At 39.5% G+C, this 27,810-nt stretch overlaps 1 protein-coding gene, 1 non-coding gene and 2 pseudogenes across 5 annotated transcripts in view; 2 read left to right on the forward strand and 2 right to left on the reverse strand.

The window, feature by feature from the left end:
* Positions 1–224: 224 nt before the first annotated feature.
* LOC120617861 (uncharacterized) lies at positions 225–343 on the reverse strand (annotated as a pseudogene).
* Positions 344–4,136: 3,793 nt separating this feature from the next.
* LOC120617762 (uncharacterized) lies at positions 4,137–4,254 on the forward strand (annotated as a pseudogene).
* A 3,679-nt stretch (positions 4,255–7,933) lies between these two features.
* Positions 7,934–8,052, reverse strand: LOC120617788 (5S ribosomal RNA). The gene has a single exon (XR_005657044.1). It is a non-coding gene; the product is annotated as a 5S ribosomal RNA (ribosomal RNA).
* Positions 8,053–13,156: 5,104 nt separating this feature from the next.
* RC3H1 (ring finger and CCCH-type domains 1) overlaps positions 13,157–27,810 on the forward strand; it is a 63,785-nt gene continuing 49,131 nt past the window's right edge. For all 4 annotated transcript variants that reach the window (XM_039881442.1, XM_039881444.1, XM_039881445.1 and 1 more), the window contains exon 1: positions 13,157–13,285. The gene's annotated coding sequence lies outside the window, so the exon portion shown is untranslated. The remainder of the gene's footprint in view (positions 13,286–27,810) is intronic.

Here is a 27,810-nt window from a genome sequence, read left to right on the forward strand (position 1 = left end):
TTCTCACCTTGTACACCGAACTCATCATATCTGAACTCTAATCAGTTTTAAAGCTTTCCCTGCCTGTGCCAGCTCACAGCCATCTTTCCCTTTTTCTGACCTTTTTGGTATCTGGGCACCTAGAGTATGTGCCATGAACTTTAATGTTGTTCTTAACTATACGATGAGGTCGTAACCTCCTGGAGGACAAGGACTGTTCTCTTTTTTTTATTTTTTATTTTTGACGGCTACAGCACCTGGTCTTCCTCGGTGGTCTCCCACCCAAGTACTAACCAAGCCCGACCCGGCTTAGCTTCTGAGATTAGATGAGATCCGGCGCGTTCAGGGTGGCATGGCTGTAGACAGGACTGTTTTTGATGCACATTTTTTCATGGCACAGAGTGAAGCACTTAAAAGGAACACAGTAGATGTTTGCCTGATTGGCCGATCACAACCGTGGGCTCTGCTGTCTTCCTTTGCAACCACGATGGTGGGGCCCGTGAGAAGCCCTGGTTTTGGAACCGAAGCTGAGTGAGAATTCTGCCTCTGCCACTTACATTCCACCTCTGTTGCCTGAATGTGCGTGAGATTTTTATTTTCAAACATCCAGAGAGCCACTAAGACAAACGCGAGACATGACCCTCCAGCCCCTGACCTGTGGAGGAAGACGTCACATCTGGCAACAGGAGCCATCGGCCGTGTGCTCTGGCACGGGACAGGAATGCTTCGTCAGCCACGTCCGCAGCCTAATGGAAATGTCACCCCTCAAGTTTTCGACTTCCCTTGCTACGATTCTATTCTCTTTCTGGTTTTCCAGATGCCCCGATATCAGGAAAAATGAGTCCCACAGAGAGAGGAAGAGATTCCAGACACTAGAAAGGATTAGATCACAGGACATTGTGGCTGTGTATTAGTGTCTTATGAGTTTGGTCAGTGCGAATTGCCTTCAAGACATTCCTCACCTTTAAGCAACTGAGAAAACTCAGTTTATAAAAAAACCTGAGGAACAGGTCGGTGGTGATCCTGTCAATTATTCCTCCAAAGAGGGCCTACCAGAGCAGCCAGCTCCAAAGCCATGCTCCCAACTTCGTCCCCCGGACTGCTACACACTTCTGCTTGTCAACCATCTGTCCTAATTTGGGTTACACCAGAGGAGCCTTACAGTACAGTGAATGATCAAGAAGGTAGACTTTAAAGATAGGTGGCCTCGATGTGAAGCATGATTCTGTTATTTACTAAGTTACCCTCCGGTGCCTAAGTTTCCTCATGAAATAAGATGCTAATTGCACCTTATTTCTACTTCACAAGAATGTCGTGAGACGCTACCATACATACAATGCTTCAAATAAGTCTTTGATGAATAATAATCATGCAAGTCCCAGGTAGGACTATGATCAAATTAGTTTAGCCCCAGTCTGTTGACTCATTTTGGTAAAATATGAGGAATAATTTAAAGAACTTGTTTAAAGTTTGTGAATATTTACTTCCCCATTTTCATCAGTTTCTTTTGACCACAAATGTTACCCCATAGCAATTGACAGTAATTCCTTAAAAACAAAAAGGCCCTCTGGGCTTTTTTCCTGAGGTCATTGAGGATGGGTAGAGAAAGCCGAAGCAGTAGTTTGTCAGTCTTGTAAGGAGAAACGTAGATATGGCAGTTATCCCATAAACCTGAGGGAAAAAGGTCTCCAGAGGCTTCACAGGATCTCAAGAAATGCTCCACATCTGCCTCCTTTTGAACCAGAGTTTCTGACTTAACTAAAGGTTGGTTTGACGCTTGCTCTTAGTCGTATAAGGAGACTGTCTTCAATCTTTCAGTAGGTAAAGTTATTCGTAATACAAGTAAGCTCTTAGTTAATACACAAGAATGTGCAAGATCATAGACATTCTCCTAGGAGACTGAAATACACTGTATCCAATATATCCTTTGGAACACTTTTATAGAATTCTTTAAAAATTCACCTCCAACCTTCGACAACTATTTCTGAGTCTTCAACATCTCATGAAGGTTCAAAACCAAACTGATCTTTTGGTTTGATTCCAAAATCTCTACTGAGAATAGCTGAAAATATGTTTTCTCATAGCCAAGTGTATTGGGTGGGTTTGGTGGCCCAGCTTAAGAGTCCAGATTCTAGAGCTGGCTGTCAAGATTCAACTCCCAGTTTTACCACTTTTTTGATGAGTGACCTCAGGGCAAGCAACTTGATCTTTCCCTTTCCTCCATTTCCTCATTTGTAAAAGAGAGATTATGATAACAATACCCATTTAGAAGTCTGTCGTAAGAATTAAATAAATCAGTATATTTAGAACAATGCCTGACACAGTAAGCACCCCATTAATATTGGTTGCTATTGTTATATTTGTTGTCATTTATTGAATTATCTCAAAATGAGTTTTCATACATCTTACCTAAAAGGCTAGGTGTGGTAAGCATATGATTTTTAAAAACAGTATAGCATGGGTTTATCTGCCTAGCCCTCTGCTTCTGATTCCATGTGGTCTTGGTGAAGTTTCTAAGCAAGGTCCTCATTTTCCCAACCACAAGTGTGGGCACATGCCACAGTTTGGGCCAATTCCTTCCTCTCTGGGACTTTCCTGCCCATGGTGCCGAGGATGTGGGGAGGAAGGAGGCTTCTTGCTTTTGCATTATGAACTGTAAGAATTTGCCCTGGGACTGCCGGCCACATCCTCCCTATCCTTTCTGCTGCAGAAGAGAATGATGCCATCAAAGGGAGGCAGATAGTCCCAAGAGAAGCAGAGAGAACACATCTCTCCCCGCCTAAATAATCCAACACGGTCACAGGCATCATAGCAAGAGAATTCACCCTACGCACTGTCTGGGGCTGAACCCCTCACCCATTATGTTCTCATAAATACTCTTCAGTGATCATTCATGTTAAATACACACACACATACACACACACACACACACACACACACACACACATCATTACACACCCCAAACTCCTACGTACCGATCTAATCTGAAAAAGCAAAATGATATTTATAGATTTGCTTGCAAACGTGCCTCTAAATGAAATATATTTCTGAATTAGGTCTGAGTTCTTTTGAGATCACGTGACGAGGCAAATCCAATTTACAATCTGCAAAAGCTGCTCGAGGAATCGAGAAACTCCCTTGATGACAGGATTTTTGAATCCTTCTATAATAGTATCTTTTTTCAAGGTGTTATAAAAACACAAATTCACACCTTAACCATTTCTAAGTGTTTAGTTAGTTCAGTGGTGTTCACTACATTCCCATTGTTGTGGAACAGATCCTTGGAACTTTTTCATCTGGCAAAACTGAAACTCTGCACCCATTAAACCCTCCCAAATTTCCCCGCTCCCCTGCCTGGGAATCACCATCCACTCTGTGTTTCCATGAATGTGATGACTCTAGATGCTTCATGTAAGTGGAACACACAGTATTTGTCCTTTTGTGGCTGGCTGATTTCACTTAGCATAATGTCCTCCAGGTTCATTTGTGTTGCAGTATAAGACAGGATTTCCTTCCTTTTTAAGGTTGAATAATATTCTATTGTGTGTATAGATCACCTTTTCTTGATCCAATCATCAGTAGGTGGACATTTGGGTTGCTTTCCATCTTGTCTATTGTGAACAATGCTGCAGTGAACATGGGTGTGCAAATACTTCTTCAAGATTCTGCTTTCAATTCTTTCGACTACATACCCACGAGTGGGATGGCCAGATCACAGATGTTTATAAGAAACTGACAAACCTTTTTCCAAAGCATTTCACATCCTCACTAAGAACCCATGAGAGTACTACTTGGTCCACATCCTTGCAAGCATTGTGTGTAGCTAGTCTGAAAACATCAGCTTTTAAGTTAATGTCTAATAGAAGAGGTGAACCTATCTGAAGTAGTGAGCGGAGAGATAAGAGAAAAACCAGGTGAGATTTTATAAGAAGGCAGAGGAAGAGAAGGTTTCTAGAAAGAGAGACTGACCAAGGTCTCATGTACTTTTACCCTGCCTCCAATACATTTTCCACTCTATAATCAGAGAGTAATCTTTCAACAAGCAAATTTAACTATGTCTCTCCTTAGCCTTTCTGACCTCTTTCAACAAGCAAATTTAACTATGTCTCTCTTTAGCCTTTCAGACAGATTTAGCAAATAAAAATACAAGATGCCTAGTCTACGGCCATGCCACCCTGAACATGCCGGATCTCGTCTGATCTCGGAAGCTAAGCAGGGTCGAGCCTGGTTAGTACTTGGAAGGAGACCACCTAGGAATACCAGGTGCTGTAGGCGTTAAAAAAAAATACGGGATGCCCAGTTAAACTTGAATTTTATATAAGCAACAGATCATTTTTTTCAGCGTATGTTTTACTCAATAGTTGAGACATACGTATACTCAAATATTGTCGTTTATCTGAAATATAAGTTTCATGGATAAATATATATCTGGAATATAAATTTAATTTGATATTCTATAATTTATCTGGCAAAAATCTGTCTTCAAGTAAAATTCAAAATCCCACTTTGGGTTTCATTGCCCACCTGCCTACCTCTGCAGCTTCTTTGCTTGGGTGCCTCTGAATCTCTACTTATTTCATCCAAACTGGATTTCTGTTAGTTCCTTAAAAACATCACACTTCTTCCTGTCTCTGTGTATTGGGCATGTGCTGTTCTCCCTGCCTGAAACATTTTTCTCTCTTTGCCTAGCGAATTTCTCCCCATCTTGTAGCTTTCAGCCTAAATGTCACTTTCTTGAGGAAGCCTCCTCTGTTCATCTCAGATTAGGTCAGTTCTCACTATCAAATATGCCTTGTACTTTGGCCTTCAGACATGTGGTTATTTAACTATTTATAAGTATTCTATCTTTCCTGCTAACCTGTAAGCTCTCCCAAGGAAGAGATTCTGCCTGTCTTGTTTAATACTACACCGCCACGGCATAGTGACTGGCATATAACAGGTTATCAAATATTTATTGTGATTGTTCATGAAAAGTGGATGCAAATTAATTTTGTTCTGTTTGGTTGAGAATACTTATATATCATCATTTGAGGACGTTTGAGGCTGGATTAGATATTGCAAAAACGAGGTTACAAATCACTGCAGAAAAGAACCATAAATGAACACCTCAGTGTGGTAGTTGAAATATTTTTGCAAAAAAGCTTTAAAAAGAATCCTGTTTCCATGTCATTTTAGCAAGGAGGGCTTTGATTGCCCCAAATGAAATCCTTGATTAGGAAGATTCTCATTAGCAAAAGGAATTCAAGAAAAAAGTAAAAAGCACTTTGCATTTGTAATAATTCTCAGCCAAAGAGAGATTTATCTGGAGCTTTCCCCCCTTGAGAAATCTGTGCAATATTCATTTTTAATGCAGACATTAAACGTTCTTGGCAGAACGAATAAAAAAAATTAAATCAAAAGCTTAGGAGGAGTGCTTATTATTTGAGTATAATCAGTGAACTGAGTTCACAAAAGGAAATGTAACTTAAGACACTTTCACTTCAGTGACATAGATATAGATATATTCTTAAGTTTTGAGACTCTAATGACGGGTCATAAAAATCGAGTCCCAAAGAAAGAAAAAATATAGAGTAAAGGGAAAATATATAAGAAATGAGAAAATATATTATTTCTGCACCCTAGCTAACTTAAGAAGAAAAGGAATTTTCTGGAAGAACACTGAGGGACTTGCAGTTTGGATGGTAAGGAAGGGAGTTGATGGAAGCTAAATAGCCAGAATCACAGCTAACGTCAGTCTGGAAACGGCCTGGTAAGGGTACCACTGCCACTACCAGTGGATGCCTGACATCACACCAGGGATTGCTGCCACTGTCCCATCAGACTCTGGTACCACAGATGCAAGTGGAATAAATTCTACTTACTTCTGTGTAACTCACTCCGGATTCAAAGTCTCAAGTAAGAGGATGCAGTCTACCAAGAAACTTAGATCACTTTCCCTCAGTCTAGGGTTGGTGTAGTGTTGGGGCAGGAGGCGGAAGGCACAAAGCGAGTATCTGGACTTTCTGGTCCCTGTTGTGGGAGAAGAGATCCTGCCACTCGCACAAATTCACAAACGGAAAATTCCCAAACAGTGTAAGGAGGAGAGAGTAAGATGCTGGACAGGCAAAAATTATAAATATTCATTATTATATGGCCATCTTTCAGGGATATGAGGAGATAGAAGAGAATTTTTGCCCTATCCAACAGCTACTATTGCATCATTTCTGCAATTTCAGGCAATAGGTTACTAAATTATCAATCACTTGATTTAAACATAACCATACACACAGGCACATGGACACACACACACACACACACACACACACACAAATTGATCTGCTGGCTTTTCTTCTAAGTTTGCTAGTATTCCTGTTGAGAAAGGGAAATGTTTTTCTTTGTTCCAGGTTAAATAAGAAAATGGTCACAGGTGTCATTAAACTGCAACCATAACACAGTCCAGAACCTGAGGATAAATCAGACAGTAATGTATTTTAACGAAGAAATTACAATGAGAGAAGGCAAATTCAGCCATGTGGAGAACCGGGAAGTCCGAATTAAATGACCCCTTTTAAAGGATGCTCCTTTACAGCCTCTTGCTGAAAAGGAGGAGCCAGTTGGGGGCACTGTTCTCTTTATACCGGCTCCTGAATGAGCCTTTGTGCTAATATTTTATCTTATCTGACATTTGTATATCAAGAGTATTAGGAAAATCTGCCCACCTCTGAACTCAGTTTCGCATTTAGTCTTGTAGGATCATCTGTTTATATATGGCAATTACTCATTCAGAAATGCTTATAAATATTATGTCTGTCCTGTTGTTGTTTTAGATTGCTAAATTCCTTGGAAGGCAGGAGATCCGTCTATTTAATTAATTGTGTTTAACACCAAACATTGCTCATTACTTGTAAGGCTTTTAATACTCCTGTCGAACATAATAATAAAATATTTTCCCTGGCTATAGCAAATATAATCTCTCTTCATATAAAACATGGTTGGCGAACAACAGTCTGGAGTCAAGCCCAGCTCACCATCTATTTTTGTCTGTTTTTGGCAAATAAAGTTTTATTGAAACACAGTCACGTTCATTTGTTTACTCATTGCCTGTGACTGTTTTCCTGCTACAATGGCAGAGTTGAGTAGTTGTGACAGAGACTATATGGCCCACGAAGCCTAAAATATTTATTATTTGGCCATTTACCAAAAAAAACTTGCTGACCGTTGGTCTGCCTCAGTGGTTCTTACCGCAGATGATAGGATGTGATTGCCTGTAAAATCTACAAAAAATAAAGATCCCTGGCCCCATACCAACACCCCAAATCAGAATCTCTAGCGTCAGAGCTGGAGATACATAGTTTTTAAAAGTTCACAGCAAAACTAAGAATCACCAACCTAACATAGCACACAGTACCTAGTATAATTTTAATAACTCATTCATTGAATGTCTGATAGATGTCAGACATTGTACTTGATCTACATGTATTTTTTTCATTTAATCTCTATAACAACCATCTTAGATACATTTCACAATCCTTATAGTACAGGAAATTGAAGCTTTCTAAGTTTAACTCGTAGAGACTCACACAGCTAGTAAGTGGTAGAGCTTGGGTGTGTACTGTCTTTCTTCCTGTCCAAGACTGACAACAGAGGACAAGTAAGCAGGTAGAGAAGGCATCGGATTCTTCTCCCCTGAGATTTGCTTTTCCTCAGCAGGGTATGTCCCATTGCGGATGCTACACTGGCCTGCATGAGAACAACCGGCCTGTGTATGGCTACAGAAAGTAACACAGCTGAGAAAAGCCTGGACATTTGAACATTCGAGTAAGACTTTATTCAAATACAGAGGTTAAAGGAGAAATAAACTCATGGAGCTGTGTGAAGCTGAATGTTCACATTCAATGAGGGGTCTACCACAGGGATGTCTTTCTATCTGGTTTGTGACCCGCATTTTTTTAGCATTTTTTTTTTTTTTTAATAAAGCCTACAGCACTTGGTCTTCCTAGGTGGTCTCCCATCCAAGTACTAACCAGGCCCAACCCTGCTTAGCTTCCGAGATCAGATGAGGTCGGGCATGTACAGGGTGGCATGGCCGTAGACTATGACCCGCCATTTTTAATCCCTAATCTCTAGGGAAGTCATAAGAACTCGAAAGATCCTAGGAAATAAGGTATCGAACAAAAAGGTATTTCCTCTCTATCTTGCTCAAAACACACTTTCAGATTCTGGTTTTTTTCTGAATGATTTACACATCAATGTCCAACATTTTCTTAACCAGTTACTAATGACGTGATAAACCTAATATTGCCCAAAAGAGAATGAACATACATTTGTGTGAGAGGATATCATTTGGTTACAAAACACATTTGATCACAATATATCTATAATTGCTTATTTAGACAAGATTGAGCTCTAAATGAGGTTCAAGTCATTAGCTATATAAATGTTAATCCTTTCATACTAATCTTAAATCTATTCCCGTTTGTTCTGGTATGTGTTTTCTAATATCTCCTGGTGTGACTCAGATAATTTTGGTAATCAGTTTTTTATTCTAGTATACTATTTATTGTTGCTGATTATATCCCTAAAGTATTGATATTTTTTGATACAAAGAGTAATTAGTAAAAGCTTCCGATTTAACCAGATTTAAAATTGTACCTTCACAAGGGTGCCTTTTATTCATAAGCATAAGATTCTTAAAGTAAGCATTTATTATTATTATTATGATGATGATGATGATGATGATGATGGACTGAATTGTGTCCATTCAACCTCCCTCGACCCCTCCCCCCCAAATTTGTGTTATAGTCCTAACCCCCAGTACCTCCGAATGTGACTATTTGGAGGTAGGTCCTTTAAGTAAGTAATTAAGGTAAAATGAGGTCATATGGGAAAGGCCTGACCCAACATACCTGGTGTCTTTACGAGAGGCCACAGACAGAGTAGAGACCATGTGATGAGAGGCAGAAGATGGCCTCCACAAGCCAAGGAAAGAGGCCTTGGAAGAAACCTAACTCGCCTACACCTTGATATTGGACTTCTAGTCTCCAGGAAACTGTGAGAAAATTTCTGTTGTTTAATTCATCCAGTCTGTGGTATTCATGGCAGCCCCAGCAAACTAACACAAGAATGAAAACCAACAATATCCCACTGAGTTTTGCCCAGTGAAAAGTGGAGCTCCTTCCTCTTAGGACACTGTTTGAAGTAGTGCCTAAAACAGGCCTCTTTGTGGAAAGTTGTTTGACATCTCTTTAATGAAGAGGTGCTGTTCACCATCCCCCTGGGCTAGTCTCAGGAGGTCTGTAAAGTTCAGACACGTTCAATGTTGGGCTGGAGGACTTCGTGGGAGGTAGGTCAGCTCAGAAGCAATTTCAGGTAGGACTTAGAAAGATCATTTTATTTCGCTCTTTAGAAATCAATCTATAGGGACTCAGTTGCAGAAATCCCAAAACTTACTTGGGTGACATCTGCCAAGATTACTTTGGATTGTTACCCTGAATTTGAGGCAACCCCTTAGGCCTAGTCTGCAGATGCTGACTTCGGCCTGGTTTGGAACTAGACTCTAGTGATGAAGGGTAGATCAGAGACTCTTGGTTTCCTCACATTTCCTTAGTGTAATTTCTTAGGACATCTTCCTCTATTTCTTATTTATCTTCTAGAGATTAATCTCAATGAACGCTGGTAATAGGAGTGTGGACTTGGGGAGGAAGTAGATTATAAAGAATCTATGTGTGGGGAGAGTAAGGATGGAAAGATGGAGAGGACTCAATTGGCCTCCACCCTATTTTCCCTAAAGCAGCTCAGAAAATTCAAATGACTCAGTTCCAGTACCCCCTACTTTGTGCATGTGTTTATGTCTGAGGATGTCATTCCCCCTCCCACTACCTAAACCGTTTCCACTGAAGAGTTGTCAGGTCCCAGCTGCACTTTAACCGGATTTTTCAGTTAATCCAAACTCTGTTCTCACATCTCCAATTTCCCATTCCTTATCCTTCCTCAGTCCTACCCACCCTACTTCTATACCTGTGGGTACACATCTAATATCATACATAATATTGCTGCCTGACAAAAGGTAGGTTCTGCGACATTAGAATGAAGATTCCCACTGTCTTCCTTTTAACTTACATAGAACTTTGTAGCTTCTATGCGATAATCACCAGGCTACTTTATACTCTCGGTGTTGACATGCATGTCTTATTGTATTCCTCCTACTATATTGTTAAATTTTTTAAAGGCAGGGACATATGACTCATTCATTTGAAATTTTTCCTCCCATCCCAGCCCTTACAACTCTCTAATCCTCTCTTCAATAACATGCTGTTTATTAACAAGGAGTTGGGTAGATATGTGGTCTATCCAACCTTTGTGAGTCTCTGTCTCATTTGTTGAGATAAGTAGATTGGTATCTAAGGTCCTTTCTAGCCTTAGTAAGATAAATAATGCTTTAGGTTGACAAATACACATTCTAGAGCAATTTTCAAGCATGTAGTAGCTTAAAAATCACTCAGCATAACCGAAAAAGCAGGAGTTATTCTCAAACATAAAAAAATAAATAAATAAGGAACGACATAGTACAGGCATATCAAAAAATACACTGAAAAAATTCATCTTGCACTATTCTAATTTGTGTGTGACCTAAAAAATAGGATTAATATTATTTTAGAGTTCGTGCTAAGAGCAAAATGTATTTGATGACGTGTCATCTTTATTTGATCAAGAAACTAAAGACTATAATGACATATACAGAAAATGGATTTTAGAAAAATTTCAATACTTACTATATGCCATGCTCTGTTCTAAGTCTTTTACGTGAAATGACTCATTTAATTTTCATAGAGTATCAATGGCGGACGATGAGGCAGAGTCTAAATTTCTAGGCGTTCTGTATCAGAATTAAATAATAAAATATAACATAAAAATAAATAGTTTAAATTGTGTTAAAGCCACATGATTCCTAAGAGTAAGTGACTATAAAACATTTAAGCTGTTTCATCTTCAGTAATTCATTCTTTAAGTATTACCTCAGCTCAAGGTACTTCTCAAACACTGTTTGACTGTACTAATTCAAATTTCACTGGATATAAACAAATTGTACAATTTTAAGAGTTTAGGAGTGAAAATATGTATAATTTAAATTTCAACATAGTCTTATTTAATCTCGTTTATATTAATTCTCAACACCCTGAAAAATGTTACTATTATACAACAATAACATAGCAAAAACTTTTGAACAGCAAAATTGGGGAAAAAAGCTTAATTTACTAGCTAAAATTCTTACGGAATTCAGGAATAAAATCCGGAATATCCGTTTTTTCTCACCGAATAACCATGTTATCTTTCTTCTAAGTAGACTCACTCAGTCTCAAGGGATAAACCATTCTCTGTATCTTATACCTTTAGCCTAAGTGGAGAGTTTAAAGAATATAAACACTTCTCATAGATGTTTTTATTGTTAACACTTTAGTGTTTTTCTTCAAAGCTGCTCTTCTCCTTTTCCTGCCAAATCTTTGTTTAATTATAAAATTAAAATGAATTTTGGGAAGCTCCTCCATTTTTTTACGTTTGACTGAAGTACTGATGAAATAAATTTAACTTAAAAACCATATTTTTTTAAAGGGAAACTTGAAGGGGCTTTACCAACTGAGGTACAACTATTAATAGTTTTAAGAAATTACATTATCTAGGTTGCTAGGTTGTAATGGAAGTTGGGTTGCTTGCTTTACCTAAACAAGGAAAACGGGCATGTTTGCCTAGCAACAGCCGCTAAAACCTTCTGTTGTGGAAGGTTCCCTAGGAGTGAGCAGGGAGGAGGAGGGAAAAGCAGGAACAGATTAATCTGTTTTTCTTACCAGGGGACTGAGGCCTGGCTGTCTGAAGGAGATAGCCTTTAGGTTAGCACACAGTAGCCCAGTCCCTATGTGAGAGCTAGACATTTGCTCTTTGTAGGACTGGAGTTACTAATTAGTAGGTTGAAGAGAAGATTATAGCTTTAGCCCACTTCAAAGGCAGTAATTTCCAATCGATGGAAAGACATCGCTGCGTCTTCTAAAAAGCAGCTGAAATCTGAGTAGCAGGAGAGCTTTAGAAACTACAAAGAACTCCTTCTTCCCTGCTCAGAGTTTAGGAAGGTGTGTGATATATTATTTACAAGTAATATAAAAACACTCTCTTGTCGCAGTGATTGGGTTTATCACGAAAAAGACATAAGGGTCTCTAAATATGGTACAGTACTTTCTTGGTGTTGGTGACGTATGTAGTGCAAAGGACAGGAAAGCCAAACCTCTGCTCTCTTGGCCAAGGCCTGACACAAATAAGGGGAAGATAATGGAGGGTGCTTATTTGAGGACCATCTCTCTCCTCTAGTCTAGACCACTTATTTGGAAACTAGGACCGCATGGTACAGAAAGAATTCCATTTCCCTTCTAACAAGGAAAGGTTTGGCCAAGCCGAGTTGCCTTGCAGACAGGGGGGTCTCCCCTTACCCCACGTCAAAATGGCTTCTTCTCCACGAAGGAGAAGAAACTTTCGATCACCCCGAAGTTAGGTCCGCTACGGACCGGGCCGAACCTTCTCTTGTCGTCCCCGAGAGCGTTTACTGTCCGGAGGCCTGGGGACGCGCTTCGGGGCGGCGGGCGTGCGGGCTGCGTCGCCCCGTGGGAGACCCTGGAGAGGGCTGCCCGGGGCCAAGCCGGGGTGATGGAGAACCCGGACAAACCGAGGCGAGAACTTCTGGGGCGGGTGATGGGGGGATGTGGAAAAGAAACCCGAGTGGGGGGCACGAGGGCTGAGAGGGCACGGGGGCAGGGGTCGGGGGGCAGCGCGGGACTGGGGTGCAATCGCAGGCAGAGTCCCGTCCCCTCCGCCGCGCGGCCATCCCGGGCGACCGCGCGCCAGGCTGCCCCGGCTCCCCGGGTCCCCCGCCCGGGCGCGGCGCGCGTCGCCAGCCCCCCGCGGGCGTCGGCGGCGGTGACTCAGAGCTTCGCTCGCGCGCCGCCCCGCCCCCGAGGGGCGGAGCCCGGCTCGGCCCCGCCCCCGTCTCCGGGGCGGGCCGCAGCCCGAGGAAGAGGAAGGGGACGCCGACGACGAGCGGCCGGGCGGAGCGGAGGCGGGAGCCGCGGCCGGCGGACAAGATGGCCCCTGCCGCCCGAGCAGCCCCAGCAGCGGCAGGTGGGAGGCCGCACGCGGCGCTGGCGGCGGCGGCGGCGGCCGTGGCCCGGCGGCCCGGGACCGAGGCAGAGGCGACGGCGGCGGCGGCGGCGGCGGCGGCTGCCGCGGCGGTGGCGACGGCCGCGGGGACTCGGAGCTGAGAGGAGCTGCTGCTCGGACCAGCGCGGTGAGCGGGCGGCCGGCCGCGGTCGGGAACAATAGGCGGCGGCGGGGCCGGGGCTGCGCCCGCCCGCCCTCCGCACCGCGCCCGCCGGCCCCGGCCAGGCCCGGCCGGCAGCCGAGGGATCGCCGGTGGCCTTCGGGCCTCGGGCCTCGGCCGGCCGCCCGGAGGGCCTGCCGGGGGTACGGGGGGGGCCGGGGAGCTGCAGACGCCGCCCCTGGCGGGGGGGAGGACGCGAGGCTGCGGCCGGAGGGAGGGGGCCGACGGGCCGCCCAGCGCGTCCGTGAGCCCGAGGGCCCTGGCGGCCGGGGCTGAGCCGGGGAAACGCGGTTGGACCCCCAGTCCGTGCGGGTGGGGGGAGGGCGTCTGTGAACCGGCGCCTCCGCGCCGCGGGCTGCTCCCCTCCCCCACTCCAGCCCCCGGGGCGCTCCCCTTCCCGGGCCGTGGGGGGGCGGGGGACGGTTTACGACGTCTCTCCCTGGAGATCCAGCCAGATAGTCGTCTCTCTCCCCGGTGACGATAGGCAGATCGTGTGTGCAGGTGTCTGTAAAAAAAAAAAAATGTAAGAGCAACGGCAGCTGACATACAAGGTAAAAGGTGACTAGCGATAAGGGATGGAGAGGCATGGAGGTCTAAGGGACGTTCCTCTTTAAACGTGTTTCTGGGTAGCAGGTCCCTCTAAACATCACCTCTGCCCATGTCCCAGGTGAGAGTGGAACAAGGGCGCTTTGGGAGCAGTCTCAGTATAACTCCAGACATCCCAGAATAGTCCGCAAAACTGGAAACAAAGCCACTTACTGGCAACGCGAAGACAAATTGTTAATGTTTGAATAGAACTTTTCAGATGAACCGTTTTGAATTATTAATGTGCCGCAGAAAGAAACAGCAACAGTAACTAGCACGAAATGAACCTAGTGGAGCTTCAGGAGACAGCGGTTCAGCGGCAAGCTGGGACTTGTGACCTGTCTGATGTTCTAGTTTTGTCTGTCGGTAATTTGTCCTAAAATTATTCAAAACCAGCCCTGTCCTCTGAGTTTGAAATTTGTTTATTAAAGCAGATTTTATAAGATTTCGAAACTTTATTTTAATTTTCAAAAACTAGAAACAACTGTGCTGTTTTTAAGCTTCTCAAGAGATTGCTGTTCATTATATTTGCCCTGCAGTAGTGGTGTATGAAACTTAAACAATTAACTGCTATTTCTCCTGAACTTAATTTTTCAAAGGCACCTACCACGTTTATTTGCAAATGAGGGGGAAAAATGATTCAGGGTTTTTTCTATTCCAGTTTCTACTTAGGTGTGCAGAAATTTATATTAAAGTTGTTTGCATGCATCCAAGAAGATTGCTTCCCACTATTTAACACTCAGTTGCATGGTCCATCTAGTTCGTGTTCTTAAAGGAAGAAGATTAGCCTGTGCAGAGAAGATGCCAGTTAATTTCTCATTAGATTTGCTCAGATCTGTCGTAATTCAAAGCATTTTCAGGTTACTGTATATGAAGTTTAATGAGCTGCAACTAGTCTTAGGTCTTTCACAAGCGTTGACAGTAAATACACTAGCAATTGATTAAACATGGAGGTTGAACTATCTTATTGTTTTTCAGGATTGAAATATAGTGTGGAGGAATATGAATGACTTTCACTTTATGCGTAGCATACATAGTGTGGATGTTCTGAGTTTTTAAGTGGTGGGGAAAAGTTTCACATGGCTCCTGCTAATGTGCATTTTCTGGGAATACGTTTCAGAAAAGGGCACTTTTTTCTAAGTGCTCAAATCTAATTTTTTCGGTGCTGAGTCTTGTTATATCAGTTCAGAATGCAACTAAAGTTTGTATTGCAGTGATTCTTAAATTTCTCTGTGACCCTAAACTTATTGCAACAATTGTAGTAACTTATGAGTTTGTAAATTCTATGTTGTTAGAGTACTTTGTTGTGAAAAAAATGTTTTTATGTTGTGTTAAGGATTAATCTGTCTCTTGCCTAATATTTTTCTGAAAACAAAGCTTTTTAAGTGTTAAGGTTCTGTGTTTGAAATTGTCTGTTGACCCAGCAATTTATGAGTTGAGTCTGGGTCACTATTTCTGTTTAACATTGAAAAAACTCAGAGATTTCTGTTTTTGTGTCAAAACTATTTCAAGATTTGATCCTGCAATGGTCATATCATCGTTATTGATGTTTTTTTCTGATGATTTCCGTCCAGATTTTCTTAGTGTTTAAGAATTTCCTTCTAAGTAGTTTTGGGACCATAGCTTGAGAAACAGATTTGCATTTTCTCGGTGATATTGAAAGTTAATATATATATTTGATTCATTTGTAAAGATTCAAAAGGGTTTTGTATGTAAAAAATTAGTTTTTCAAAGTATATTTGTTAAATGAGTAAAAAAAGTTCTTATTTAATCCTCCTAGTTAGGTGATATTGTTCTCATTTTAAATATGAGAATCTGAGATGAGGAGAAGCTAAGTAACTAGCGAAAGGCCACATTATTATTAGGTAAAAGAGCTTACTCAAATCTAGGTCTTGTGAAACAAATTTGATGCTTTACTGCTGCTACCATATGTTTCTGGGTGAAACTTCGAAGTATCTCCTGTATTGACAGATTCCTTGCTTTGACCATGAACCATGTCTTATGATACTAGACTCGCTTTTAGCCTTCATAATGAACCTTTCTATTATCATTGTTTGTACCCTGCAAAATATTCACTTACAAGTTTGAGGAAGTATTTATCCATGCGAATTACAAAAGAAACACTTATTTTTGCTTTTAGGAAATTGAAATGCTATGAATATAGAAACAAACAATTTATATAGGACAGATTTGTGGCGTTGCTATAATTGTTTCATGGCTTTAATTTGTTATGTAAGCAGTTACTAAGTTGTGCCTTTGAAGTACTTTATGAAAATTTAAAGATGACTGGCAACATTTCAGTGATGTTTAAAGTTGGGTCAGCTTACGTTTGAAATTCTTCATTTACATTTCTTAAAGCCACAGACCATTGAGAATTCTGCAGCATGTTTTTAAATCACCAGATCTTAGGGCTTGAATGGCGTTCGATGGGGTGTAATCAGTCTGCTCCTGCCTGTGTCTTGAGAGTGGCTGACATCCCACAAGGTGAAGAATAAACTGATAAATGATCCTTGTTTGGTGGACACCTCGGAGCAGCATGTTCCTTGGCAGGGTTCACTGACCCGGTTTAGCTTTGGCCCTGTCCATGCTCAGGAGTTCAGGTATTCTTCGGGGTCGGAGTCCAAGGGATTTAAATTCTCAGACTGGCCTGCTTCAAAACAGTCACTTCCGGCACAGACTTCTAAATCCGCCTGTTCCGGAGGGTCCTCTTCAAAATCCCTTCTGTTTAATCCTGGAGTCTGGGCTGGATTTGGACCAGCCATAGAGGTTATAGCACAAGATTAATTTTGTCAGGCATTCATACAAAGGAATTTTTCTCCAAAGTTTCTTAAGGTAGATGCTATACATTTTCAACTGTGAAGTTTACTAATCTGAAGTAATGTTGCCCTGAATCCCTCAGATAGTCAGCATCTTTATTTATATCCATATCCGTTAGACTTGTGCCTGTTTCCTTTTATATTAGATACCTCTTATCAATTCACAGTGTTTTCCTCATTGGTTCAGAAAAAAAGAATTCTAGTAAAAATTTGAGTTCACCTTCCATGCACAGTTAAGCTGACTGAAATTGCATTCTGTCGTAGAAGAATAAATCTTCTACGGTTCATTTATATTTTTCTTGAAATTATTTACAAACGTATGTCAGCAATATTCTTTTGATGTTTGTCAAGCATTTTAGCACTGATGTCATTGTTATTGAGCATATATTGTAATAATTTAACTTATAATGCATTTTAGCTCAAAATCTCCAAGACCTAAATAGCATTGGAATATAGTGGCAGTGTTTTTTGAAGAAGAGAAGAATTCTAAAGGGGTCACTTTTATCTGTATATCTTAAGATAGATATATATATAATATATTACATATATATTTTATGGTGACATTGGTGAACGAAATCCAGTAAGTTTCAGGCATACAATTTAACAGTAAGGTGCGTGCGCGCGCGCGCGCGCACACACACACACACACACACTGCATTGTGTGTTCACCGCTCGTAGTTAGACTTCTTTCTGTCACCACATATTTGACCCCTTTTACCCCACCTACCTCCCCTCACCCCCTTAACATAGATATTTTTTGAGATTTAGTTCACATAACATAAAATGAACCATTTTAAAGTAAACAGTTCAGTGGCAGTACATTCACAGTGTTTTGCAGCTACCACCTCTAATTCCGTACTATTTTTTTTTCACCCCAAAAAGAAACTATACCCATTAAGCAGTTATTCCCCATCCCTATCCCCCCGTCCCTGGCAGCCACCATTCTACTTTTTGTCTCTATGGATTTAACACTATTATTTTGAGCCAAGGTTGAGGAGGAAGAGTGCTATATATAATTGAAATTGCAGGCAAAACTTTGGGATGTGATTGTTAGGGATCAGACCACCTCACTCTTTGTGTGCTTCTCTAAGTACTTTAGGCGCGCTGCCAGGGACCATGGAGGAAGAGTTGGAAGTCACAGCAATTCGCAGTTTCAGTTTTGGTCACTGCAGAGGAGTTGTATTTAGATTCCAACTCATTTGTAGTTCCTCATTGGGTTGTGAGAATTAACTAAATTTCAGTGTTACATGCAAATGGGAGCAACTAATATTTATCTATTATCTACAGATTGTTTGCCTTTTGGTTTTTCTTAATGTAAAGAAGCAACTTGGAATATGAACAGACTTATTTGGACTTGAGGTCATATTGAGAAATGATTGTTAAATTGAAACTCTTTGATCTTATGAATCTAACTTATGACTTTTATTCAGCTAATATTTGAGAATATAGTTATAATTTGCCTGACTCTACTTTTAATCCCTTGTTGAATAAATCTTAGAAACCTTGGTCTTGGCCTCATATCTGACTTCAGCCCAAAACAAAGACACTGTTACAGAAGCAATTGTTTCGTAGCTTTTATTTATTTATTTATTTTTGATGGTTTAAGTTGGTTGATTGAGGGAGAAAAACAGTGTTGTTGTTGTTTTTTCTTTCTGGAATAATGTGTAATATAATTGGACTTCTGTAAATTTAGAGTTGCTAAGTTTGAAATTTCAGTTTGGGGCTTTAAAAATATTCTTTTATCCTTTTCTTAAATTCAAATTGGTCCTTCCCCTAACTAAATTGAAATCTTAAACTTTATGGTGAGAAATGAAATATAGATTTCATGCTAAGAGTAAAAATTTTTTAGTAGGTAATGGGAGATATAGGTGGAGAAGAATTTAAATTTTGATATTAATCTCCCCCTTTTTAGAGAATAGTTCATTTAATTCTAAGGACAACTTAAGTGATGAGAAAGAATTATATAAGAATATTTAGAACTCAATGCAGTAAAATTTCTGATTTTTTTTGATAGTATCTTTTTTCCAGGAAAATATCAACTCTTTGTAATTATCTTTCTGTTTTTATATATCCCTCATTAATTTTTGATAGTAACATTTATTGGAAAGCTAATGTACTAAACTTAATTATAAAAATAACATCTTTGCATGGCTGATGTTTAGAGATCTATGCTTGAAAATATGGTGTAGTGGAAGATTTGTGACTAAAACAGAACCGTAATATTTTTAGCTTTATTATAGAACAGTATTTCATCTCCAGGTTCCAGTATAGAGTAAGAAGTAGACAAAAAGACCTTTAATTGTCACAAAATTAATGAACTAAATCATCTGTACTAAAGGACTGGCTTAGAAGCTCTTTTACTTTATAGGTAATTCTGAGATGTTTGATTTCTCTGTTTTCTAATTCCACGGCAATTAAAGGGTGCGAATTAGATGTAAGAGTAGAGGCACTATAGGTAAGATGGACAGCAAGGAGAGATGACAAAAACAAACACATGAGCTCGGGGCCATTTAATATAGGGACAGCATCTCATTAGACTCTTGAGTGTGTCATTAATTATTTTGTGCTATATAACTTGTTCAAAAGGTTTAGAGAAGAATAAGAAAGAAAAAAATGACTCCAGAAATTAGGGGTTCTTGATGATAAATTTATTGTGAGAAAATTGTTATGTTTGTAATTTGCGGTATCATAAAAGTATATATCAGAGTATATTAGAACATAGATTTCAGAGTCAGATCTAGCTAGGTTCTCATCTTTTATCACTTAAGCTTTCTGATTCTTCATCTGCAAAAACAGAAATGGTAATGCTTTCCTTTAAAGATGGTTTTGAGATTTAAATGTGATAACATATATCTTTAGTGTAGTACCTGATATCTAGTACCCTGTTCAGTAAATGTTATTTTCCTCCCTAAATTCTGTTTATCAAAAATGGATTTAAATATTCATCTAGAATATTTTTTAAAATTCTGCTGTAAAATGTGATATTCAGGCCACATATAAACTTTGTATAGTTCAGGATTAGCTGTATGTGTACTTTGGGGTGGTGGTCAGAAATGAAATACCATTCTAATTTTGTCCCCACATCATTGTTTCATTAATATGGACCTGTGGTGTTAGAAACCAGCCACTGTCTACGTATGACTACTTAAATTTAGAATTTTTGATAGAATTTTATATTTTTAGAGTAGTTTTAGGTGTATAGAAAAATTATGCTGAAAGTACAGTTTCCATATGTACCATCCATCCCTCAGTTACCCGTGTTAACATCTTGCATTAGTGTGGTGCGTTTATTATGATTCATTAACCAGTATTGATAAATTATTACTAACTAGAGTTCATAGTTTGCATTAGGGTTCACCCTTTGCATTGTCCAGTTCTACGGGTAAGATTGTCTTCTGTCACTTAGCAATGTCCACTTAAGGTTCTTCCATGTCTTTTAGTGGCTTGATAGCACATTTCTTTTTACTGCTAAATAATGCTCAAATGTACGGATAAATTTGTTTTAATTAAAATCAAATAAAATATAAAATTTGATTTCCCACTTGCACTAGTTACATTGCGAGAGCTCAAAAGCCACATGTGGCTAGTGGCTACTATGTTGGAAAACACAGGTATGGAACATTTCTATCATTTCAGAAAGTCCTGTTGAAGAGTGCTGATATCAGATATTCTTCCAAGGTCCAGTTCTTCACTTACATTCACTGCCACAGAGAATTTTTCTGTTCACAGGGTTTCCATTTGTCCTCAAGCCTTCATTTTCAGTGCTTTGTCAATTAGTCTGCCAGCAGCCCTAAACTTTACATAATTTGAAATCCTTTACTCCTCCCAGAGACCTAGCCTTACCAAATGTTGCCTATTACAGTGTGGTTTCCTCAGTTCCCTATCAAAGCATTGTCTGTTACTGTTCTCTTCTTTGTTCCTAAATTCTTGAGTCATCTGTTTCTGTCATATTATCTAACCCTTTTGAATCTTAATCAGAAGTACACAGATCTCTCAGGGCTAGTAAATGGGAGAGTTGAGATCAGAGTCTAGATCTCCCTATTTTAGTTTTCTCTTGGGATCCCCTCTGATTGGGTTTGCTTTTACAATCACTTTTGAAGTTACAGTCACTTTTGAAGTGATTATCGGGGACTATTTGATTATATACTATGTAATTTAAAATATATTAATACAACTGTAGAGGTTATTGCTATAGATTTAATAGTGATGTATTATTCTTTTAACAATTAGAATCTTAAATGAAGAAATTTATCCTATTGATTTTTCTCTATAATTCATTTATGATGAAAACATTTTTTTCTCCATGTTTGACACATTTTAGACAACAAAAATTAATTTCCAATACTAATATGAATTGGCTGGTATGGGCAAATAGAATTTAATTGAACGATGTTATTAGTATCCAGAATTCCCTATTGGCTCTAATTAACATTTGGATTCTAACCAAACTGCATCTTGGTCTGTAAAATTCAAAATGATTACAACATGAACTTGTATTTTCCTAAACTCATCATGTTAAAGTTTCCAGAATATGAAAAATAGAGAGTCTCATGTCAGTCTCTCTTGCTTTTCGAGGTGGTCAGTACCTCTGCTTTTGCTGAAAGTAGCCATGTTTTGTACGATCTTGACTTGACCTTCTCTGTGTACTGGTTATGCTTGCTCAAAAGTCCATTTTGTGGAGACTGTCTGTAAAAAATAGTGGTCTTCCATGATTAAGTACTGTACTTAGGAAAAAAAACACCTGGATTTTAACCTTCATTTTGAAATGCTTTTCCTGTAATTACTGCTTTTAAAACCCATGTTTTATATGTCAATTTTTACATTAATTACCCCATTGATAGCAGTTTTTGAACTGTTTTGATTAAAACTGTCACTCTGCTTGAATCTAGCCTCTCTTTAAATTTATTAAAAACTTATAAAAAATAAATGTAACGCTCTCCATTTATTTAGAAAAATTGAGTTATGGGTTCTTTGGAGTGACTCATTTGAGCTGAGTCAAGTTTTTCAGAAATGTCATTTTATATATGTAGGTCTACAGTTGATGAAAACCTGCTCACCATGGGCACTAAGGCCCTTCCAATTTATTCTCTTTCTACCACTCTTAAAAAATGTTAGCTTTTTGAAGTAAAATCCTTAGAATAGAAAATGTGATATTTAAATCTCTTTAAATGCATTTAAGAGTAACTTAGACTATCACAAAGCCTAGAACAGGTAATATTTTTATGAAAACATCATTGAACATTGAATAGCACCTATTCTCCTAATTATCGGCACTGGTTACTTCACTGAACTCAGATGTTAAGATAAAAGTTTAGGCATCTTCTTAGGTGCATACTGGCAAAATGGTGAAGGCATGGGGAAAGAGGGGAGTAAAATCCTATCGACAGAACATCCATATTTGAGAGATTTCAGGTTCAGTTATTGATTTTTTTGTATCTTTTTTGTTTTTAAAGACTTGATTTTTTAGAGCAGTTTTAGGTTCACAGCAATATTGAGAAGAAGGTAACAGAATTTCCCATTTACTTCCTGCCTGTGCACATGCGTGGCTTCCCCCGCTTTCTCAGCATCTGCCACCAGATGGGTACATTTTGTTGCAGCTGATGAACTACATTGACATTAAGTCCATAGTTTGCATTGGGGTTCACTTGTGGGGTGCACATTCTGTAGGTCTAGATAAATGTGTGATGACATGCATCCATCATTATCATATCATTGCCCTAAAAATCCTCTGTGCTTTCTTTACCTATTCGTCCCTCCTCGCCCCAACTTCTAGCATCCACTGATCTTTTTATTGTCTCCATAGTTTTGCCTTTTCCAGAATGCTGCATAGTTGGAGTTGTTAAACACAAACTTTTACAGCCAAATGCTTTTCTAAAAGGAAGGGTTTATTGAGCTGTATGCTGCCCCGAAAAAGGACCAGGTCCTGGGGCGTGCAGTCTAAACCCCCAGCAGCAGGGCCGGGTGGAGAAGACAGCGTGTCTGCCATCCGAGAATGCCAAGGATTTTGAGGAAGAAGACGTAAGTTGTTTTGAAAGCGTTTGCACTGGCTGTGGCTGAAGGGGGTGGGGAGAGAGGAAACGGGGCCAGTTCGGGGATGTAGGTGCACGGTCTGTGAGGGAGCAGCTCCTGCTGTGCGGGGCTGGTGGTGGGCGACGGGCTGCAAGGTTCGTGCATAGATGCGGTGCTGCCTGGGGGTGGCTCTTCCGCCTCTAGGTAATTGTGGAAATAGCGATCTTCGGGTTATTTCCCATTTGTTTTTAGCTTTTTATGAATGAAGCCTCCATGAACATTCTTGTGTACATCTTTTGGGGGAATATATGTAATCATTTGTCTTGTATAAATACCCAGGAGTGGAATTTGGGGGTCATTTTGTTTGGCCTAAGTAGATACTGCCAGTTTATCAGATGAATGTACCAATTTTCAGTGCCATCAGCATTATATGAGAATTTTACATGCTCATATTCTCTTTAATACTTGGTTTTGTCAGTTTGCAATTTTTTTAGCTATTGTGGTAGGTTTATCTCATTGTCATGTTAATTTAAATTCCCCTCGTGACTAATAATCTGTAACTCTTCAGTAAGCATATAATATGCTTATTGGCCATTTGGATATCTTCTTTTGTGAAACGTCTGTTCAAGTCTGTTGCCCTTTTTTTATTGAGTCGTTTGTCATGGGAGAAAAACATAGCAGCTGTGAGGAGGGTGGAGGAAGGTAAGAACAAAGCTGGAGGCAGAGATCAGTTAAAAGGTGTCTTACTGTGTGATCCAGTGAGAGAGACTATATGCTCTATGAGAGCAGAGATAGAAAGGAGGCTATAAATGTAAGAAATAACAAAATGTTTTAATGGGGTAGAAGAGGATGGAATCTAGGACGATTACAAGAATACTTGGTACATGTGAGTGTAAAGTTGGATAGTGGTATCACCAAAGAAATAAGGACTTCAGAAGGAATTACTGGCTTAAAAATAGGATAAATTTAGTTACGTGAAATTGAGCGTGTTACCTAACATCGGTGCATCAGTTTCCTCAACTCTAAAATTAAGTTATAATGATACCTAATAGGGTCATCGCGAGCACTAAGTGAGATGAAGCGTGAAAACAGTTAGAATAGTGTCTGGCACATAGAATGGACTCAGAAAGCTTAAAGAGAGAAACAGAAATCCCTGTCTTTATATAGAGTTTACATGTTAGTAGCGGTGGGTGTGTATGCTGTAACAAAATAAGTAAAAACTGCATATTGGGTGGTGAAACGTATTAGGGAGAAAAAGGAATCGGGGAAGAAACGAGAAGCACAGTTTGTGTACGCACTAGTGGGATTGCGGTTGGGGGGTCATTTTAAATAAGGTGCTTAAGTAACCCATCCCTAAGGAAATTCACGCAGTAATGCCTGTAGGGAAATGGGGAGAAGGTTTGGGGTTAGGGGAAGAGTAGGACAAACTGTTCATAATTTTTTAAGAGAAGAAAGCAGGGCTTCCTATTTTCACCGAAGAATAGAATGTAATAGTAGATTTATTTATCTGTTTTATTGTGCGACCCACAGCAGTTAGACTTACCCCAACCTTTTATCCCCTCCCCACTGCAACCCACAGGACAAAACCTAAGCATGAATTTAATCCCTAAAAGATTATCATTACATATTTTAGAGGAAGTGTTTTATGTTTCATTCTGCTGTATTAGCAACAAATCAGTAGTTACTACTTTGAGAATCAGCAAAATATCTTCTAATTTACATACACCTGTTCCAAACCACATTATGTATATACATAAGACATATTGCAGCTGTAAGTGCCTGTGTTTAGGGCCCATGTAGCAATTTGTTCATTCTTTTAAACTCTTCAAAATAATATTTGCCTGAGTCTAAAGTAATTCTAAAATGGAAAATGAATTTATACTTTTTTTGTAGCATTTTTCAAATATGTGCAATTGAAAGTCACATGACTTTGTTTTCTGGAAATAGTTTGAATTCTATCAGGTATATTCCATAAATAAGCAGAAAGTAATATAAATGTTCTTAAGCCTTGGCCAGTACATTATGGAGACAATACATTTTAATAACACTAATATTATTTTATTTTATTATTAAATATGTTAGATTATATCTTTAAAATGCAAAAATTCCCTAGGTCCAAATATGTACTCAAGTTTCACCCGACTGTTGCAAAATGAGCATGTTGCGCATGCAGCTTACCTAGTCTGAATATATCTGCCTGTTTTCTCTTTGTTGCCCAGTTCTAGAATCAGTCAAAGCCCTGTGCTAGCCACCGAGTGCCACAAGGAAGTCTAAGGCACACGGTCCCTGGAAAAAAAGAAATAGAAGCAAATAAAAGGAAAAAAGTAGGGGCTATCAGTGTGACACATATGCTGCCTTGTTTTCATGAACAAGGAGGGGACTCTTTGTTCTTAAGTTTTGTTTTCGACACCTGTTTTTGTTCCTTCCAGTCCAGCCTAAGAAATCTGCAGCATTCAAAATTCAGATGTTGTCACTGTTCCAAAAGTGAGTTCATAAAGGGTCCTTCCTAACTGGTTGATATTACTGGAGTGCTTTGTAACAGTTTAAAATATAAATGTAGAAAAAAAATCTAACAAATAGAATGTTGAGCGAAAGAAGCTGACATACAAAAAGAATATGGACTGATGATTCCATTATATAGAGTTTTAAAACAGGCAGAACTGATTTATAGTATTAGAAGTTAGGATAGTAGTGACCTTTGAGGAAAATAAAGGAGCAATGGTTGGGAGGGATGGGGAGGAAGCCTCTGGGCTTCTGCTAATGTGATAATTCATGGAGCTGAACAGTCTCGAGCCTTTCTGTATACTTCAATATGTTATATATAAAATTAGCATTCATTTTTTATTTCAGTCTCCTGATTATTTTGCAGTGAAATTTTCTAATAAAATATTCCTTGTAGTTCTCTTCAAAAGAAATACAGTATTTGCGATAACCCGATTAAAAAATAAATAAACTAGTAGGCTTCAACAGTTCCAGGGTTCCTGTACTGGTCTGGCCTGTGGCCTGCCTTGGAGAACCTTCCCTATGCACTGAATGATAATTCTGCTGTTGTCGGGTATAGTATTCTATGGGTGTCTTTTAGATCCAGTTGGTTTATAGTGTTTTTCAGATGTGTGTCGGTGTTGAGCTGTGCATGCTATTCTGGGTGATAAGACCCTAGGTTTCTTCCCTGTCAGCTTTCCTTTAGCCCTGTTGACTTTCTATTGGAGAAAATGTAAATACTCCAGCTTGATAGATTTGCTAATGTGTATTGGCTGGCTTCTGTATTAAAACCATAAAGCAAATAGCAAGAGAGTAGGGTGGGGAAAACCCAAGGTGTTTCTGACTTTAAGGAATTTACAGTCTAGTTATAGCCTAGCCTTGCTCTTTTGAGGTTAACATTAACAGGGATACCAGTTAAGAAATTATCACAGTGATCCAGGTAAGAGATGTAGCCTAAATTAAGGTATTGAGAATGCATGGGAGGGTTTCAAGAAACATTTAAAAAAAATAACATGACTAGGATATGGTGATTGATTAGTTGAGGGAGTAGGGAGGATTTGAGGAAAAGGAAGTAGTCAAAGATACTTTCTCATACTCTGTCAGCAGTTGAGTCAATCATTGACATAGGGACAAAAGATATGGTAAGGTTGAGGTGCCCCGACACTAAAGGACATTGACGACCAGCAGCTATCTGGTTATATGGCCTGGGCACTCAGGAAAGAGGTCTGAACTTGCGATATAGATTTGGAAGTTGTCAGCTTCTAGTTGGTAGTTGAAAGCTGAAAAATAGATGACATCACTCAAGGAAATTGTTTAGAGAAGAGAATCAAAGATGAATTCTGAAGCTCTTGAGAGAAACACAAGGAGTGGCCTGCCAGTTAGTGTCATACTTAGTATGCCATTATAGAAGTCAAAAGGGGGCCACCTTTGTAGTTGTAGCTCGTCAACATTATTAAATGCCATATAGAAAGAAAGAAGATAAGGACTGAGATGTGACCATTGAATTTCGTCAGAAGGTCATCGATGTGCTAGGTGAGAAGCATTTCAAAATAGTGATTGGGATAAAGTGGTAGTTTAAAAACTGAAAGGCGAGGGAATAGAGAATAGAGTTTAGGAGAAGACGGAGACAGGATCGAATGACTTTCTTTTAATTTGATAAAACAGATCAGAGGTAGAAATGTGTTTACAAGGATTTAAGTGTGTGAGTGGGAAAAGAACTAGTAGAGAGGGAGGAGTTGAAGAAAGAATGTTAATGCTGCTGCTTAAAATGTCACAATTTCATTGGATTTCACAGGCGTCTATAGGGTAGTATTTAACAATCTGAAATATAAATATGAGGCACAAGTTAGCTTTTCTTTTCATCGTGAGCATTTCCCTCTACGTTCAATATATTGAGTACTTGCCAATCACATTTGTCATCGTGTCTCAAAATAACTCCAGTGGACAGGAAGAGCAAACCTTTTCTATAAAAAGGAGCTATTATTGTAGCAGGAGGTCGATTTCAAAACGTGACCTGAAAAACTATTTAAAGCCTTGTTAAAATATTTGGCCTAGTCTTCAGAATTTATTCATAAATCTTTTGTAGTGAGAGGTTATCTTTATGATTTAGAGAAGAGCCTTAATTAAGGATACATCAATTTTCACAAAGAAAACCAGTTTCAGAAATTTGCATTTAATTTGAATGCCATTAACGAGATAGCAGATCAACTAAAATGCCTACTTGTATTCCAAAATATTCTGAATTTCGTGGTATGTCCTTGATGTTTAGCCTACCGCTGTATGATGGTGACATATTTACTTACTTGACAGTGTATAGTATGTGTAGTATTCAGCAGAGTATTAATGCAAAAACTGGAAAAAAAATTTCCCCTTTGTTGTTTTGCTGTAATATGTTTTTCTGCTTACTACCTCACAGCTTCTTTAAAGATGCTGCTTTTGAGTCTGGGCTTTTCATTCTACCACCTCTTGAATAACTGCTGATGTGGTTGGTCTTCAGTGTAGCACATTTATACACAATGTATAACTTTGTTTCCTGCAATAGAAACCTGGAGCTTCAAACTATGTACACAAAGTTAGAGACTGATTCACTTCCTCCAGTAC

Source organism: Pteropus medius, unplaced genomic scaffold, assembly GCF_902729225.1.
Source record: "Pteropus medius unplaced genomic scaffold, Ma_sr-lr_union100, whole genome shotgun sequence".
Classification (NCBI taxonomy): Eukaryota; Metazoa; Chordata; class Mammalia; order Chiroptera; family Pteropodidae; genus Pteropus; species Pteropus medius.